This window comes from Tamandua tetradactyla, chromosome 7 (genome assembly GCF_023851605.1).
Source record: "Tamandua tetradactyla isolate mTamTet1 chromosome 7, mTamTet1.pri, whole genome shotgun sequence".
NCBI lineage: Eukaryota > Metazoa > Chordata > Mammalia > Pilosa > Myrmecophagidae > Tamandua > Tamandua tetradactyla.
This window is the reverse complement of record NC_135333.1, coordinates 72,996,106-73,003,168: the sequence shown is the minus strand read 5'-3', so window position 1 is coordinate 73,003,168 and position 7,063 is coordinate 72,996,106.

Here is a 7,063-nt window from a genome sequence, read left to right as displayed (position 1 = left end):
GAATTAGGAGAGAAAGAGGTTTTCAGGAGAATGGTAGGCAAGTTCCTTCATCTCAACGCGAAGCCACTGGCCCAAGCCGGCACCTACAGGTAAAGATGCTCCCAGTCGCTGGAAGGTGCTTTTCTGCTGTGCTGTCTTCAGAACGTTCAGGGTTCTGTTCTCCCCTTTCTACATTGTGTTCTACTTCAGGATAACTGCGGTCCATTCTTGCCTGAAGATGCCATTATCTTCCTAGGGCTGTCACACTCAGTGGGTCTGGGTGATTTACGTTACGATGCTTGCCGCCTTTTCCCCTTGAGCCTCCTCTGCCGACTGAATCACAGTCTGCAGAGCGGTGTGGCTTCCTGGTCTGCTCCGCATAGCTTCTGAAAGTCCTGGGTCTTCGGATTGCGCCGCTCCCTCCGGCGGGCAGGGGACCTGAAGCACAGCCCGGACTGAAGAATCAGGGAGTCGTACACAGATGCATGTTTTTGAATGACGCTCCTTCTTTTCCGACCGGGGCGTCTGCACCGCGGGGACAGGTGCTGAAGACGGGGGGTGGGGTGGGGGGATGGGTGATGGTGAGGGGAGGCGCCACACACCCGTTTATATCAATTTTTTTTTTCGCATGGGCAGACATCGGGATTCGAACCCGGGCCCTTGGCATGGCAGGTCAGAATTCTGCCACTGACCATTGTCGCACCGCCCCCAATTTTTTTTTTTATTTAAACAGTCTTGTTATTAGGTTACCAATTTTCACAGAATGAACATTTTAATTTTCTTTCAAACATATTGTACATACTCTATATTTTTATTTTCTCTCTGATTGTTCTACTAGCTGAAAATTATTGTCTGCTTATGCTTTAAGTGTATTTGCTAATTGTAGATTTATTAATTGAAGTTTTGTTTTTATGAGCACATATTCAGTAAGAGTTCATATAAGTAACTCCTTTGCTTTCTTAGTCGTTTCCTTCTAGAATTTTGTTTTCGTTTTCTATAGGCCCCCAATGCCTAACAACAACTTCTTCTCTTCCTTCTCCTTCTCCTTTTTATTTTTCCCACTTTCTAAAGATGGTCCAGCTATTTATTTATTATTATTTATTTTGGCCTCCCTAGACGACATGAACCAACTGCTTATACTTTTACCTTTTTTTTATTGTATAATATAACATATATACAAAGCAAACAAACGAACAAACAAAAAGCAGTAGTTTTCAAAACACACTTCAACAAGTAGTTACAGGACAGATCCCAGAGTTCATCATGGGCCACCATACCATCCTTTCAGGTTTTTCCTTCTAACTGCTACAGAATATGACAGGCTAGAAGGAATAAATTTTTTTTTATCACCACAATTGACTTTTTGTATGAAAAATAACATATATATAAAAAAGCAATAAGTTTCAAAGCATATCACAACAATTTGTTGTAGACTAGATTTCAGAGTATGGTATGGGTTACAATTCCACAATTTTAGGCTTTTACTTCTAGCTGCTCTAAGATACTAAAGACTAAAAGAAATATCAATTTAATGATTCAGCAATTATACCTTCTCTGTATAACTCCACCATCACCTTTGATATTTCTATCCCACTCTTTAGGGGTATGTGAGCTATGGCCATCCTAAATTTTTCATGTTAGAAGGGGCTGTCAATAATGTGGGATAGAGAGATTGAACTAGCTGATGTTCTGGAGATGCTGGGCCCTCTAGGTTTCAGGGCTTAACTGGTCCAGGGACCCATCCAGACGTTGTATGTTTCTGGAAAGTCACCCTAGTGCATGGAACCTTTGTAGAAATTTATATATTGCCCTAGGTGTTCTTTAGGATTGGTGGAAAGTGTTTTTTTGGGGGGGGATGCTTGGCAAGTTATGATAGGTAGCATGTCTAACTGAAGCTTGTGGAAGAGTGGCCTCCATAGAAGCCTCTCGACTCTATTTGATCTCTCTCAGCCACTGATGCTTTATTAGTTACACTTCTTTTCCCCTTTTTAGTCAGGATGAAATTGTTGATCCCATGATGCTAGGGCTGGACTCAACCCTGGAAGTCATCTTCCACGCTGCCAGGGAGACTTTCACCACTGGATGTCATGTCCCACATAGCAGGGAGGGCAATGATTCACTTGCAGAGTTTGGCTTAGAGAGAGTGAAGCCACATCTGAGCAACAAAAGAGGTCCTGCAGAAGCAACTTAAGCACACCTGTAGGTAGGCTAGGCATCTCCCCTGCCTGCATAAGCTTCACAACAGTAAGCCTCAAGATCAAGAGCTTGGCCTGTTGATTTGGGTGACCCAAAAGTTTGACACAGTATAAAGTGTATCCCTGATGGTAAAGTTAAATGGTTCCATATTTTTTCCTCCATCCCTCAAGGAACTTTACCAATACTTTTTGATTATCTGCTTAATATATTCTAGGATGTATCTAGGCATTACATTAAGCTACAAAGGATTAAAGGCTCTCTTATTCTGGGTTCCTGTGTTTCAGTTGTCCAGATGAGGTATACAGAGGTTGTTAGATTATGTGCTACAGAAAATTTAGGTTCCACACAAAATAAACCTCTCTTCCTTTGATCTCAAAGAGTATGTGTGGTTCTAAAATATAGACACTGTCTCTTCTACTCCTTGTTCTGAATTCCTTTAATCCAACTTGATCAGTTTCATTCTTAATTCTAAATACCAGGTTATATATATATACAACACCCTCTCAAAATCCAGAAATAATAATTACCACTCCTGACTAAATGTGCCTGCTGTAAGAACTTACAATTTAGGCCCCTGTTTTTTTAAAAGCATCTTCTAAAGAAGACCATACAATAATTATTCTTTCATTTCTGCCTTATTTTGCCTCACCAAATGTCCCACAGGTTCATTCACATCATTGCATGCCTAACGACTTCATTCCTTTTTTTGTAGCAGCACAATATTCGATCATATGTATTCGTCATCGTTCACCAATCTACTTCTCAGTCTATGCATCCTTCAGCCACCTGCACTCATTAGGCATAATGTATAATGCCCAAATCACACAGTCCTTCAACACTCTCAATTTAGGTAATTTCATTGTTCCCAAGAGAAAGATAGCCAATAAACTACCCTCACCAAATAAGAAATCTAAACCTCCCCTTACCTCTTGACCCTCCCCCCATTATTGACTCCTGCTGTTGCTGTGGTAGTGCTGATGGTTTCCTTTTAAACACAGCCCATAGTATGCAATATCAGTTTTCTTCCTGCACCCTGGACTTAAACACTCTTTGTATCTAAGTCATACCTTGAAGTAGTTCTTGCAAGAACTTATTTATATTTCTAATGTTATTCTGAGGAACTCATAGGTCTATGCAACCCCTTTCAATCTTTTATTTTAATTAATTAAAAAAATTAACTAACAGAACATTTAGAAATCATTCCATTCTACATATACAATCAGTAATTCTTAATATCATCACATAGTTGCATATTCATCATTTCTTAGTACATTTGCATCAATTTAGAAAAAGAAATAAAAAGACAACAGAATAAGAAATAAAATGATAATAGAGAGAAAAAAAACAGAAACAAAAACAAAAACCTATAGTTCACATGCAGCTTCATTCAAGGTGTTAACATAATCACATTACAATTAGATAGTATTGTGCTGTCCATTTCTGAGTTTTTGTATCCAGTCCTGTTGCACAGTCTGTATCCCTTCAGCTCCAATTACCCATTATCTTACCCCTTTCAATCTTGTTCTTCTTCAATATGGTCATATTACTTATAGATCCATTACAGAAGCACCTTCACTTCTTTCTGTTCCCTTACACTGGAGTTCAACCTCATTAGCTAACCCTTCACCCATCTCCAGCTTCTATGTATCTCTAAGTTCCCCATATTCTGTATAATATGCCTCTGATTTTACCTTTACCATAATGTGAAGGTAAATGTCATAAATGGGAAGTCATACAGTAGCTATCCTTTTTTTATCTGGTTTATTTCACCCAACAGCATGCCCTCAAGGCTCATCCATCTTGTCATGTACTTCAGGATGTCATTTTATTTTACTGCTGCATAACAGTCCACTGTATGTATATACCACATTTTGTTAATCCACTTGTCTGTTGATGGGTATTTGGATTGTTTCCGTCTTTCGGTGATTGTGAATAATGCTGCTATGAACATTGGAGTGCAAATGTCTGTGTCACTGCTTTCAATTCTTTTGGTGCTATTGCTGGTCTTAGGGCAACTTGATATTTAGTTTCCCAAGGAACTGCCAAACATCTTCCATAGTGGCTGTACCATTATATATTCCCACCAGCACTGCATAAGCGTCCCAATTTCTCCACATCCTCTTCAACATTTGTAGTTCTCTGTTTCTTTAATAGCAGCCATTCTTATAGGTATGAGATGGTATCTCATTGTAGTCTTGATCTACATTGGCCTTATAGCTAATGAAAATGAGCATCTCTTCATGCGCTTGTGAGCCATCTCTATTCGTCCTTCAGAAAAAAAATGCCTACTTATAACTTCATTGCATTTTATAACAGGGTAGTTTGTTTTTTTGTTGTTGAGTTATATAATTTCTTTATGTATACAGGATATCAAACCTTTGTCTGATGCATGATTTCCAAATATTTTCTAGCATTGAGTTGGCTGGCTTTTCACCTTTTTGACAAAATCTTTAGAGATGCAGAAACATTTGATTTTGAAGAGTTTCCATTTATCTATGTTTTCTTTTGTTGCTTGTGCTTTGGATGTAAAGTTTAGGAAGCTACCTCCTACTACTAGGTCTTGAAGCTATTTCCCTACATTTTCTTCTAGAAACTTTATAGCACTAGTTCTTATATTTAGATGTTTGATTCATTTTAAGCTAATTTTTGTGTAGAGTCTAAGATAAGGGTCCTTTTTCATTCTTTTGACTATTGATATCCAGGTGTTCCATGTCTATTTATTGAAAAAACTATTTTGGTCCATTTCAGTGGATTTGGGGGCATTGTCAAAAATCAGTTGACCATAGATTTGGTGCTCAATTTTTGCACTCTTGATTTGATTCCTCTGTCAATACTTCTACCTTTGTGCCAGTACCATGTTGTTTTGACCACTGTGGCTTTATAATAAATTTTAAAGTCAAGGAATCCTAATCCTTCCTCTTTGTTCTTATTTTCTAGGATGCTCTCAGCTGTTTGTGGTCTCTTTCGCTTCCAGATAAATTTGGTAACTAGATTTTCCAAGTCTTCAAAGGAGGTTTTAGGGTTTTGATTGGTACTGCTTTGAATCTGCAGATCAATTTGGGTAGAATTGATAGCTTAACTATATTTAACCTTCCTATCCATGAGCAGGGAATGTCTTTCCACCTTTTTAGATCTTCTTTTAGCAATGTTATGTACTTTTCTGTGTTCATGTTCTGTACGTCCCTAGGTTCTTGATTCTTTAGTTGTGATTTTCAATGGAATTTCCTTAACTGACTCCTCAGTTAGGTTTTTGCTTGTGTATAGAAATGTTACTGATTTTTGCACATCAGTTTTATATCCCGCCACCTTGCTGAATTTATTAGCTCAAGTAACATTGCTGTAGATTTCTTAGGATTTTCCATGTATAGTATCATGTCATCTGAGAATACTGAAAGCTTTACTTCTTCCTTTCCAGTTTGGATCTCTTTTCTTTCTTTCTCCTGCCTGATTGCTCTTGCTAGAACTTCTAGTACAATGTTGAATAATAGTGGTAACAGAAGGCATCCTTCTCTTGTACCTGATCTTCAGGGAAAGCTTTAAGACTCTCTCCATTGAGATGATGTTGGCTATTGGTTTTTCGTATATGCCCTGTATCATATTAAGGAAATGACCTTTGATTCCTAATTTTTGAGGTGTTTTTCAGAAAAGTATGTTGAATTTTGTCAAATGCTTTTTCAGCATCGATCAAGGTGATCATGTGATTTTCCCCTTTTGATTTGTTAATGTGCTGTATTACATTAATTGATTTTTTTGTGTGTTGAACCTTCCTTGCATTCCTGGTATAAACCCCACCCCACCTGTATAATTCTTTTAATGCGTTCTCAGATTCAATTAGCTAGTATTTTCGTTGAGAACTGTTGCATCTATGTTCATTAGGGAGATTGGCGTGTAATTTTCCTTTCTTATAGCATCTTTACCCAGTTTCAGCATTAAAATGATATTAGCTTCATAAAATAAGTTAGGTAATGTCCCTTTTCCCTCAATTTTTTGGAAATGTTTGAGCAGAAGTGGTGTTAGTTCTTTTTGGAATGCTTGATAAAATTCTCCTGTGATGCCATCTAGCCCTGGGCTTTTCTTTGCAGGAAGATTTTTGATGACTGATTGAATCTCTTTACCTGTGATTGGTTTGTTGAGATCTTCTGTTTCTGCATACGTCAGTGTAGCTTGTTTGTGTGCCTATGGAATTTGTCCATTCCCTCTAAGTCATCTAGTTTTTTGGCATAGAGTTGTTCATAGTGTCCTCTTATGATTTATTTTGTTTCTTTAGGATCTGTAGTAGCACCCCTTCTCAGTTCTGATTTTGTTTATATGCTTGCTAATGATCCATCAATCATATTAATTTTCTCAAAGAACCAACTTCTGGTTTTATTGATTCTTTGTATTGTTCTTTTGTTCTCCTATTCATTTAACTCTGCTTTAATCCTATTATTTCTTGTCTTCTGTTTGCTTTTGGGTTAGTTGGCTGTTCTTTCTCAAGTTCCTCCAGGTGGGCAGAACATTAAGACATTAAGTCCTTGATGTTTGCTCTCTCTTGTTTTTTAATATAGGCATTTAGGGCAATGCATTTCTTTCTCACCACAGCCTTTGCCACATCCCATAAGTTCTGATATATAGTACACTCATTTCCATTTGTCTCCAGATAGCTACTGATTTCTCTAGCAATTTCTTCTCTGATCCACTGGTTGTTTAAAAGTGTATCATTTAGTCTCCATATATTCGTGAAAGCTCTAATTCTTAAGTGATAACTGATATCCAGTTTCATGCCATTGTGATTAGAGAAATTGCTTCGATAATTTCCAGTGATTTTAAATTTATCAAGACCTGTTTTGTGCCCTAGCATATGATCTATCCTGCAGAATGTTTCATGAGCACTAGATAAGAATGAATA